Below are 12223 nucleotides of genomic sequence, written 5' to 3' on the forward strand. Positions count from 1 at the left end.
ATTTGGGGGAAACCAGTGTAGGAAAAAATCGGGTGTTTGTTCCCATATACACCAGACACGTAGTATGTATCCAGTGAATCTTTACCAACTTGTGGGTATGTTGCCAAGATGAAAAGCTAAAATTCCTCGTGACTCATTTCAATACAGCTCCCATTTATGGCAAGTGATTAGAGCTTGATATTTAACATAAAGTACTTATTAAATAAGTGTAAGCATGTAACCGTGGAATCAGCACTGGAGGTTCTCCATGTTCTCCCTCACATCATGTGCAGGCATCAAGTGAGAAGTCATCATGCAGCCTCTAGCTCTGCAGTCATGTTAACTTTTTTGTTCCATTTACATACTTGCAGTGATATTACTTAAAATATGTGGAAAATCTTGGCCTCAGCTCTAGCCAAATAACAGGTATATTAACAAAATGAGTGGAGAAGTAGTTTAATTTTCAAAGCCTTGAATGTATTAAATTTCTCTTGGCTGAGAATGCTGTGGAAAGTCTTAATTATTAGGTCCTAGTAAGGAGATTTTTATTCAACATACTAAAAAATTTATCTAGCAGTTTCTAGAAGGTTCTGGGCCTTTGGTTTGGAGTTACAGGTATGAAGATATCTACATCATGGCTTCTATCCAGTAAGCCCGACTGATTAGATTAGTAAAGTGATATGGGGTGTGGAGGAGACAAAGTTTTCCCAGTTGGATGTGCCAAGTCACAGAATCCTAAAAGTCTTTTCCGGAAAATTGGGTGTGCCTGAAGGTGAGTGGCTGGAGGAGAGCTTGAGACGTAAGAAGAAGCCAGATCATCCAGGACCTGATAAATCAAACTGGGGAGATTGAATTACTTCCTGTATGGCCAGCAGAAAAATTCAACCTGGGATGATAAGATCAACCTAGCCCTTTAGAAAGTTTGTGGCTGTCCATAAACCTAAAGAAAGCAGCAGACATTCAGGCTATAATAGACCCCACATCTGAACTATACAGAGATTTACAGTCCTGGCCATTATTCTAGTGAAGGCTTTTTATATTTTTCTCAACTATTTTAATAACAAACTTGGAGGACACATCCTAGTTGGGAGATCACAAATTTTTTGTTTCTCAGTACCCACATCACAGGGAAAAATATCGTTTGTGTGGCTCTAGGAAGATTGACTGATCTTCAGATGGGATAAAATATCTTGCATGTACTTTTCATTTGACTTGTGTTTTACATAGTGACTTTCTGTTCAATAAGGAACACCTTGCATGGCTTCCTGATACTGACCTGGATTTTACTTATAGCTGCCCTAAATTGTGTTATCGTGGTATACCAGTTGTTCAGTATTCAGTCATGTTCCTCTGTAACTTAATATTATGATTTATTTCTGACTTGGCTTTTCTTTATTGAATGCAGACTTTTCCTAAGAGGTTCATGTGGAAATGTGCTGCATAGAAAAAAAGAGCACAGTTTGGCCTCAGGGCAAAAACATGAATACTGACCCAGGGATATGAACACAGGGCAGAAGAGATGGTGCCATGAGTACGTAAGCATCCCACAAGATTAACTCATTCTTGGGCCTCTTGCATGCTCCTAAATGTTGTGGAGTGACTGCAGATTTTAGCACAGAAAATAAAGTTAGGAAGTACTGGTTGTCTGCTAACAATCTATTCTTTCAACCTCAAAGTTAAAAAATTCACTTGAAAACTGACAGATTTGTTTCATGTTGGCTCAGTGAACCAAGTTTTAAGGTATGTTACTACCAGAAAAGCAAATATTTCTTGCAGTCTACTTCTGAATTATTTGAATGGGCTCAAATTAAATGACTCAGAGATAGATTAAATGTCTTTTGAAATACACCCAAACTTAATAATTAGGAAAAGAGTGGTGAATAAACACATTTAGAGTGTTATTGATCACACACAGCAGGTCCTCGAATAACGTTGTTACATTCAACATCATTTTGTTATAACATTGATGAGATGCCGTAGGAAATTAACTCTTGTTTATATCAATTAGCCTATGGTAAAACTGGTTTTATTATACATTGTCTCTCTTAGTCACAGAACCTATTGACAACATGGGGTGAAGACTTGCTATACAAGCTTAGATGGTCCCTATTTTGAAAAGGCAGTGAGTCTATGGTGCATTCTTGGGAACTCAGCAGATTACACCATAAATAAAAAAGGCATTTGAAGCACTATTTTAGTATTCATTTAAGCACGAGGCATTTTCTCATACCTATGGGGACTTACTAAGTAAGACAAACAAACAGACAAACCTAACAATAAGAACAACCAAAAACAAGAAAGCATTAGCATTCAAGAGTATGACATCATTCTCTCCGAGTCTTTGGGATTTAATCCATTTGTGTTGGTAATGTCAGATTAAAACTTTCCCTAAAGCTGCAGACATGTAGAAGTCTGTTAATGTACCACCTAGGGCTTATGGGCTCCTATTAGTCAACTAACGTTCCCTTATATGTTTTCAAATCACTTTTTGTTTCTCCAGCATTCAAAATCTACGGAATACAGTGAGATGTGTAGGAGTGGTTCCAATCCTGGCTCTGTCATTGGCTTGCTCTCTGATTTTGAACAAGGTACTTAATATCTCTGAGCCTCAGTTTCTACATCTGTAAATGAGGTGACATGAAACACCAGCCTTGTGAGTTTGCTCTGTGGGTTGAGTGAGGTAACATGGGAAGAAGCTTGGCTGGTGTTTTAATAATCTCCTTATCCATCAAACCCTCTTGGTAAGCTGAGTCAGACATGGCCTTCCATGTTCATCCTTGGTCTCTTCCTAACGCATGTCATACAGTCTGCTGGCTGTTGTATTTTTCAATCCGTGTTCGCCCTTGGTATTGTCCCTCCCATATCTGTACTTGTTCCACATTATTCCCCCATATACGGGATCTCTAATTACAGTGCAATCTTTCTAGAGAATCTCTGAAGTAGAAATGTTACTCGTCTGTGGTGAATATAAAAATACTCATTGCAAAAGGAAAGACTGTGGTTGAAGATACATTTATGCCTTTTCTTGGGACATACATAAACAGAAAATACTAATTTTATACTTAAAAAAAAGGGAATATTCAGGTATCTTTCTGTTACTATTTTGGTTGTCCTCATCATACAGGCTTGGTTCACCACTGAGGCTGAATCGTTGTTATGTATTGATGCTGCTCATTATTGTGAGTTTCCTAGGGACCCTTGTGGAACAGGCAGAAGACCTCCCTCCCCACAAGCTACCATATGAGTCAGATGTGGCATCTATGTGACTTATTGCCAAATGGCTCTTTCCCAGAAGTTTCCTTGCTTGCTTTCCTCTTGTCCAGCTCGTCCCAGTGACTGGCAGCCTGCCCTGACTCTCCCTAGTCACAGCTCTTCCTGGAGGCTGGGGCTCAGCTCCTGTCTCATGCCCTTCCTCAGGGTCACTTCCAAGAGCCAGCCTTGTCTGTGCCTATCCCTCTGTAGGCCATTTCCAGAGCTGTCTGAACACCCAGATGGTCTGCGATGTAATTTGCATTTAGAGAACTCTCGGGCCAAAATATCTTTTGGAAATTCAACTGTAAATATGTCACTCCACTGGGTTATATGACAGTCTTCTCCCTGTTCAAATGCATGTGCTCCTGAGGCGTGGTCTCTCCCTGTTAACTGAGAATCTCACACTGGCCTGGGATGAATTTGTGATGGCATAAAAGGGAGGGAAAAAGTACAGAGGGGTGAAGTAGATAAATGGGAGATGTTCCTGAAGGGAGTGGGAGAGGGTTTGGGACAGGTATGACGCATGGAGGAGGACAGAGAAGAGCCAAACCCAACCTCTTATATTGTACAATTCTGCCTTGAGCTGGCCCCAGAGCAGCCACAGATTTTCACAGTGCTTTAGTGATGGTAGCCACCTATCCCTCTCATTAGTGGCAACAACTCTTATTGTTAAGGGTATGTTCCACTTCTTTAGAGGATACAAAGTCCTCTGCTAGAACTAACTTTCTCAGAATGGCATTCAAGTTTTCAGAAAAGCCCAGCACCAGCATATCTCTTATCAGCTTTGAAGGTTAGAATAAATAAATCCTTTCTTCCATTAATTCATAAATCCTTTAACCGCATGTGATTTTTGGTCCATATGCTTTCCTGCCTTCCTCTAGCCCTGGGAAAGGCCTTTCCCATGAAATGTCTGTAGACATCTGAATGTGAAATCGGATATGGTTATCTTATTCCTCTCCTCAGAAGGTCAGCGGTTACCCGGGGCTTTTCCATCTGTCCTCCGGCTGAACGCTGGCATTTAGTAAATCAAAAACTGGTTACAAATTAGTGAAGCTGACTGGCTCAAAGAGATCCAGCCTGGAGTCTTTGCTGAAAGGGTGGAGGTTTAAATATGGTTTGAAGGGAGATGCTAGGTGAATTCGATCTGTCAAAGCCGTGGAGTAGCAGTGTAGGAGATGAGAGATGTTCTCTTCGGGGAAAACCCCAGGGGGAATGGGATATTTCACAGGTGATCATTGAATTCTGAGCATCATTCTCAGTGGATTAGGTATCTATGTTTTTTCAGATACAAGGAAGTAGTCGGAAATAATTTTCTCCAAGTGTTTCAGGCTAGTAATGATTAGGGAAGCCTCCTGTTGGTGTCCGGTCTAGAGGGATACAGGTAAGTTCCAAAGCACAGGGAAACACACACCCATGAAACAGTTTGCAAACATACAGTGCTAACCTACGCGGTGTGGATTACAGACGCATTAAGACACCAGAACAGGGGGAAGGGCAGTGTCAGCTGAAGACACTGCAGGCAAGCTTCATGCAGAAGCTATGGCCATAAAAAATGGGATGGTTTCTATACCAGAGGAAGAAGAGATGCAAAAGGATGGGGAAGAAAGATACAGGAATAATGAGAGCAGAAGGAAAGTCTGTTGGGCTGGAGCTGAAGGTTAAGGCCTGGGGAAAGGTATGTGTATTGGGGGGTGTTGGTGGTTGCTGAAACACTGGACAAGGCATTTGGAGTTGATATTTTAGATCAAAAGGATCCACTGATGTTTCTCAATAATAGAAAAGGAAGATAAAAGTGGTGCTTTAGTACATATCTGGCTGTTGAGGCTGAGATTGGGAAGACAGTCTACAAACGGTTAGTAATAATCCCGGCATGACCTGATGGGATGGCCTAGGAAGAGGTGCAGAGAAGACACACTTTTGCAGTGAATATGTCAATGAAAACCAATAGTACTCCATCACAAGACAAAGAGGACTTTGAATAACTTACGAATTTCCAACCTGCAAGGGTGGAAAATACTGTGCCTTTAACTCTGGTGGGGCTTCTCCACTGGAATGACTGCATTTCAGCCAAATTCCTGTTTTATGTGTATGAAACCTGGGCTTGCACTTTAACGGGGAGGGGTCTGATGTCCCCTCCCCATTCAGGTAGGCTCAGGAACCCGCTGTTCACCATGGGCTCTTGAAACTACTCTCCTGATGGAGCTGCGTTGGGCCACAGGTAATGGGGAATGGGGGGTGAAGGGCAGGGGTAGGGGGGTAGTGGTGGGGGGTGTAGAAACCTCAGGATCTTGAAATTTCACGATCCCAGCCTTCACCATTTCTGAAGGACTCAGTCCTCTGGCCACTTGCACCTAGTTTAATGCCTAAAGTTGAATTGTATATGCTGAGAAGCGGATGCGAAAGGCTCAGTGCTGGTGGCTTAGCTTATGTGTGGACCTGGCTGACCAACCAGCATTTACATCTCAGAAGGGCTGTTTCCTCCCTCATCCTTACCCTGGCACAGTCATTTTTGTGGAAAGTCTGAAGGGGACGTTGAACGTTTTCCTTTTAGAATTTCCGGCATTTTATGGCAGAAATGATATGTTAAATTGCTATTTGCAAACTTAGGCAATAGTAAAGGTCTATGAACATATTTCTGAATATCAGAAGCGCGGTCGAATCATGTTGGAACCTGGGCCTGTTTAGTCTTGGTGTTGGCAGAATGTGAGGGGATGTGGGGAGGGAGGTGTCAGAAGGAAAAGGGGCAGACGGGGGTCAGGAATTGACGTAACTGAGGGGCAGTGCTAGGCTGGAGGCTGGGGCAAGAGGAAGAAACTTCCTTTTTCTGTAGCTGTTTGTCTTAGAGTCCCTGTGGGGACAGAGCCGCAAAAAGCAGTTTCCAGTCTCTCGGCCTCACATAGAAAGGTGCTGGCTCAGGTAGTAAATGGCCGTCGACTGTGATCAAATGGCCATCAGCTGTGGCTAGTTGGCCGTCAGCTGTAACCAGTGAGCCATTAGCCATGAATATAACTGCCGTGGCTATGCTAGCAGCAAATGGGGGCTAGCAAGAAGATGGGGGCTGAGTCTGCAAGTGGAGCAGTGAGGGTTGAGAATTGTGTGGCTCCTGTTTCCTGTGTCTCCAATCCAGCCACCAGCGAGAATATAGTGGTATGACTCCCCTACCTATGGCTCCGTGGGTGTTCCTTTTTGGCCTCACCATGTCCTGCGTTCTTATGTGGGGAGCGGGACCAGAGACCCCGCAGGCCGCCCCGCACGACACATGGCGAAGTCCGCAGGATCCCCTGCACTACAGTCCCCTTTCCTGGTGGTGATCACTCATAGTTCTCTGGAAGCTGAGTGAGGGGCTGACAGTGACTCCTGTGGAGCCAAGAATGAGTCCCTGTCATTGATGGCTTTTCTGAATTGGTGACGAGGCTCTTCTTTCTACTCAGCGTGGCCTAGGGATTGTGAGGATGTCAGACAGAAACTGAATTCCTGAATCCCCAGGGCCATCAATGTCCTATTTGGTCCCTGCAGTTAGGGCTGAAGGCTCTGAAATGGCGCATGTAACTAGGGCTCTGACTCCCCTTAGCAGTCATTTTCACACTTGCAAAAAATGATGTATTTTCCCAGGTGGGTGTGTGGCTGCCTATAGAAACCTTCAGCTAAATGAAAGCATTTTCTTAGTCTCTGGGGGAACCAGATGCTAACAGACAGGCTTCTAGGATTTAGAATTTCCTAGGTTTGTTATTTGAGCCTAACAAAAGAGAAAAATCCCTCCTGGATGCAATTAAACCATTTTTTTATCACCCTCCTCCCCCGCATACCTTCCCTCCCCCAGAGAAATAGAGGAAGAAATGTGAAGGGCATAATTTTATAGCTGTTATTGGTAATTTTAAGCCTAGTGTGGGTGAGATAATATCTGATAACAAATAAAAGGTTTGTGTGTGTCCTTTTAGCTCTCTGAAAAAGCTGCAATGCCCTGACTACAGTCTGCTCAATAGGGAAATTCTCAATATATTCAAATAAAGTAAAGGATACTTTTCTTATGGTACCATGCATACAGATTCTGTGCAGGACTAGAAGCTCCCAGAGGAAAGCAGGTTCAGAGCAAGTAGCACAGACTGGGAAGGGCATACTGACCCTGAGGGGTATAGCAGGAGAAGCACACGTTCTCGTTAGTCAGCATCATAAACAGGGCGCCATGCCCACAGGTGCCTAGTAATCAATTGTGATATATGTGCTCCCAATCTTGTTACCACTCATAAACACTGGTATATGGGATAACTTCAGCTTTTAATGTTATCTTTGTTGAGATTAATGTACCTGCAGTAAAATCCACCAATTTTAAAACAGGCAATTTGATGAGTGTTGACAAGTGTGTATAGTCATGTAATCACCAATATGATCAACATATGCATCATTTCTCTCACCCTAAAATGTTCCCGTACCCTTTTGTAGTCAGTTCCCACCACTAATCTGCTTTCTGTCACTATCGTCTTTTTCCTCTGCTATATTTCTGAACTAATCTTTTATGTAATAACCACAGTGTTTCTATATCTATGTTCATGTTGCTAATCATATTTTAGACAAGTCCTTATGATCTTAGAGTCATTTTCTCTTTAAGGTAACTTTGTAGATTTCCATGACACATAATCCATACATGTTCTTTGTATAGCTCGTTTCATTTTCCCTCAGGTTTTTGGTGGGCAATACCTCATTGTCACCTTAAGATTTCAAGAATTGTGAAAGGAGATCATATGCTGAGTGGCAGGGAGAGGTCAAGAGGAGAGGGTAACCAGGAAGAGGCTGAGGGGACAGAAGGGTGAGCATCATTCATAGAGCAGATCCTGGAGGAAGGGAGATGGGATACATCTGGTATGTGGTTGGCTCTGGAAGGGGTGGTGGGTGTGGACATCTCTTCTGGGACAGTAAGTTAGAATAGTTACTATTAATAGGTTAACCTAGAGGTGGAGAAATACTACTAAGTCATGTGATGAGAGTGACTAGAATGGGTAGAATTAGGGATTCTGAGGCTTGTACTAGAGGTTTACAACTACTGGAGGAAATGCAACACAGCGAGGTCTTGATATAAAGAAAGAAATTGCTAGGGAGCATTGAGGGACCAATTGCTCCTTTAGGTACCACCTTGGTGCCATTTTCTATGGGTTCTTCTTTGATCAGATAGATCCTTAGTCCTGCTCAATTAATTTCTTTTTTTTTTTAAATCTTTAATATCTACAGAAAAGTTTCAAGTATATTACATTGCGCTCCCATATGTCCTTCACCTAAATTCAACACCATGTTAACATTTTGCCACATTTACTCTCTATATATTATATAAAACATCCACAGTATTACTCTTTTAATTATTATACTAATTGTTATCATCCTCCTGGACCATTTGAAAGTAATTTGCAGAGGTCATAACCCTTCATTGTTTCAGTATATGTTTCCTAAGAATGAACATTTTTTTTTAACATAGCCACAGTTCAGTTCTCAAAATGAAGAAATTTAATATTGATATAATAATCTAATACGAAGTTCATATTCAAATTTCTCCCACTGTAGGGCCTTGAGTTTTAAATTACTCCTTTGAAGCCAAAATAATCTCATAACACAAAAAGAATGATGCCGTTGGGGACAGAGGGGTACCCACTGACCACATGTATTCGTATGTCCAGTCTTATGGAAGGTGTCCAATAAATATTTGTGTAATTGACCCAAAGTATTTGTAAATTGGTTAAAAAAACCACTTACTTGTTTTTTTGTTTTTTTTTTTCATTCTTAGCTCTGGGGTCCTTGCTGGTAATGAGTGAGCAGGTCTGGGCCTTGGCTATTTGGAATACTCCATCTCAGCTTCATTTCTCCAGTGCCTTATAATAGGCAGAACTATACAAAAGAAAACCCTTTTTACTACCCCAATTCATATCAATCAAAGACCAAGGAAAGAATCCTAATATCTTTCTAAAATGTTTTCATTTATCTTGGAGTTTAGTTGTCATAAAAATCGTATGTTTAAAGTGTCCGTTGGGTGTAAATGGTCCCATAAACCCTTGTAACTCAGTGACATGTAATAATGAAAGTACCTTCACAAAGAACAACAAAATAGATCTTTTTTTTTATTGTAATAATCAAATAGTGTGCCCCAAGGTATTGATTGAATTATACATAAACTTGATATGGAGCTATAAAAAGGATGCTAGCATGCTGGTTCAAGACAAACCACACACAGATTAAGCTGCAAGAAATGACCTTAATTCTAACAATATCCGGCCTCTGCTAGAGGGGTCGCAAAACAAAAAATATTTCTCGATGAAAATATTTTCTACATGTATGTAACTTTTTAGGGTGTACTGTGAGACATTTTATCATTCAAAAGGTAGAAAATGCATATTTAAAAAATGAAGAGACATTTATTTAGGAGGCAAGATTAAACACACAGGAGGGTGGCTAATGGTCCAAGGTATTTCCTTGTAAGTCACTATAATGCAGTTCGTGTTCAGATAAGAATAGAGTTGTCAAGTTCTGGAAAAATTCAGGGAATGCTTTGTGGAGAAAGTGTTTGAATTGGCTATCTGTCTTTGTATATTTTCTACTTAAGATGTTGAACTGTTTTAATGAAATAAGCTATTTCTTTTCTTTGAAATTTCAATTGAAAACTGAAGGGTATGGTGGACTGGGGTAAGTATTGGGGTACTAGGATTTATAGGTCTGTTTTTCACTGATGCATTTTTCCTTGATGAAGAAACCTTTTAAACATCCGTATCTGCACAGAACATTCTGGAATGAAAAACATACTGCTCCTGGAATTTTTCTTCATTTAAAATTTCTGTTCTATGTGCCCCATGCTTTTTCATCTTCATGCTTCTGCTCATGCTTTCTGCTCCTTCTGTCATTCGTGCTTCCTCATTTCTGTATGTCAAATCTGTTCCTCTCTCAAGGTCTGCCTCAAATGCTTCTGTGGTGGGAAGTCTCCCCTGATTGCCCCAGCTGGCAATGTACTCCTATCGTCCTTAATCTCTTTGAATACTTTCTTTATGGCTCTTACCACTTCCTCCATGGTATGATGATTATGAGTAAGTATGTTTCCTATTTTTTATGTCCTGTTAACTCCTGGAGGACAGAACTTGAGCTTGTTTTTTGATGAACGATTTGTTGATGCCAAATTCGTAAAATTTGTAATGAACGTTACTGATTGAAATGTAAAATAGTCATGATAGCGTATAACATTATAATGAATTAGTCTAAAATAAAATGCACTTAAACTGATATTTTCACAATCTGTTCTGTAACTTTAATAGAACCTTAGGGAGTCTCAATATTATTGTTATAATTATGCAGATGTCATTTATATAGAACTGATTAGTATGGCTTGATCCATGGTGAAGGAAAGGTAATATTAAACATTACAGTTTCTCAGTCTCAGCACTATGTATTGACATTGTGGACCAGGTTTTTCTTTTATGGAGGTCTGTCCTGTGCATTGTATGATTTTGATCAGCATTCCTGGCCTCTAGTCACTACATGCCTGTAGTATTCCTTAATCCAGTTGTGAAAATCAAAAATATTTACAGACATTTCCAAATTTTTCCTGGGAGAAAAATAGTTCCCCATTGAGAAACAATGTTCTACACTGAGACTATGCCATTTGACAGAGAATCTTCCAAGCAGCTCTCAATTTCTTTCCAGCTTTTTCTTTCCTTCTTGGTTTATGTCCAGCTTCCACTGTTTATGTTATTTCATGTAATTCTATTTACTTGATTTGTTTTTTATTTCACTATCGAATCACTGTAAGTAATTTTTTACAATAAGCCTATGTGGATGGTTAAAAAAAGAAAAAGAAACTTAGAGTTTCTCTTTGGAGGCAGATATATACATATATTGCTAGTTTATTTTTGACAGAGATGCCAAAGAAATTCAACAGGGTAAGGGTAATCTTTTAAATAAATAGTGCTGGAACATTTGGATAATTAGATATAAACAAATAAATAAGCAAAAAGTAACTAAAACAAAAATCAATTTTTACCTAACACCATATAGAAAAATTAAGTAGAAATGTACTATTTTTTTTTAAAATGTAATAGCTCAAACTATAAAACATCAAAAGGAAAACAGGAAAAAATTGTAGTGACTTTGAGTTTGGCAAAGAATTCTTAAATGCCACACAAAAGGCACAATCAATAGAAGGAAAAACATTGAAGTAAAAGTGATCTGACTTCCATGAGCACATCCAGGATTCTAGTCACGATGGTGGAGTAAGTCAAAGCTCTGCTACCCTCCTCTCACAACTACATCAAAATTGCAAGTAAATTACAGAACAACTACCATTGAGAATGGCCTGAAGTCTAACTGAACAGAAGTCCTACAACTAAGTACATAAAGAAGAAACTATGTCAAGATTGGTAGGAAGAATGGAGACACAGAATGGGCTAGTCTCACACCTCGTGATGCAGTTAAAAATTGGGAGGTATATCTTGGCTGCAGAGGTCCTTCCTGAAGAGCGAGGCATCCCAGCCCCACAACAAGCTCCCTAGGCCAGGGTTCAGGTGCCAGAAAGAGAAGTCCGCACAACTTCTGGCTTTGAGAACCAGTGGAGATTGTGGTTGAGTGAACTGGAGGGCTGCTGCAGTCCTAGGTACTCCTCTTAAAGAGCTCACGCACGGACTTACTCACTGACGGACTTACTCGCTTTGAACTCCAGCACTGGGGCAGCAGCTCAAAAGGTTCCAGGGACATATGGGGAACAACTGAATTATCTGGCTTCAGTTTGAGGGCTGGAGGGGAAGCTTTCTCCCAGACAGAAGTGCTGACAGAAGCCATTGTTTCTTTGTTGATTCCTCCCCCTTCCCAGCATGCAGAGGCAGGCAAGCACTATATCTGTGTCTCCATCAACTTGGCTGAGTCTGTCTGCCCTGCCCTGGTGATTCCCTGAGTGCCTGCCTAACCCAACTTGCAGGTTCATCCAAGCTGCTTCCTGTAGCCTTTCCAAACAAATGGCCTGTCTTGTTTC

The sequence above is a fragment of the Rhinolophus ferrumequinum genome, chromosome 19 (assembly GCF_004115265.2).
Source record: "Rhinolophus ferrumequinum isolate MPI-CBG mRhiFer1 chromosome 19, mRhiFer1_v1.p, whole genome shotgun sequence".
Classification (NCBI taxonomy): domain Eukaryota; kingdom Metazoa; phylum Chordata; class Mammalia; order Chiroptera; family Rhinolophidae; genus Rhinolophus; species Rhinolophus ferrumequinum.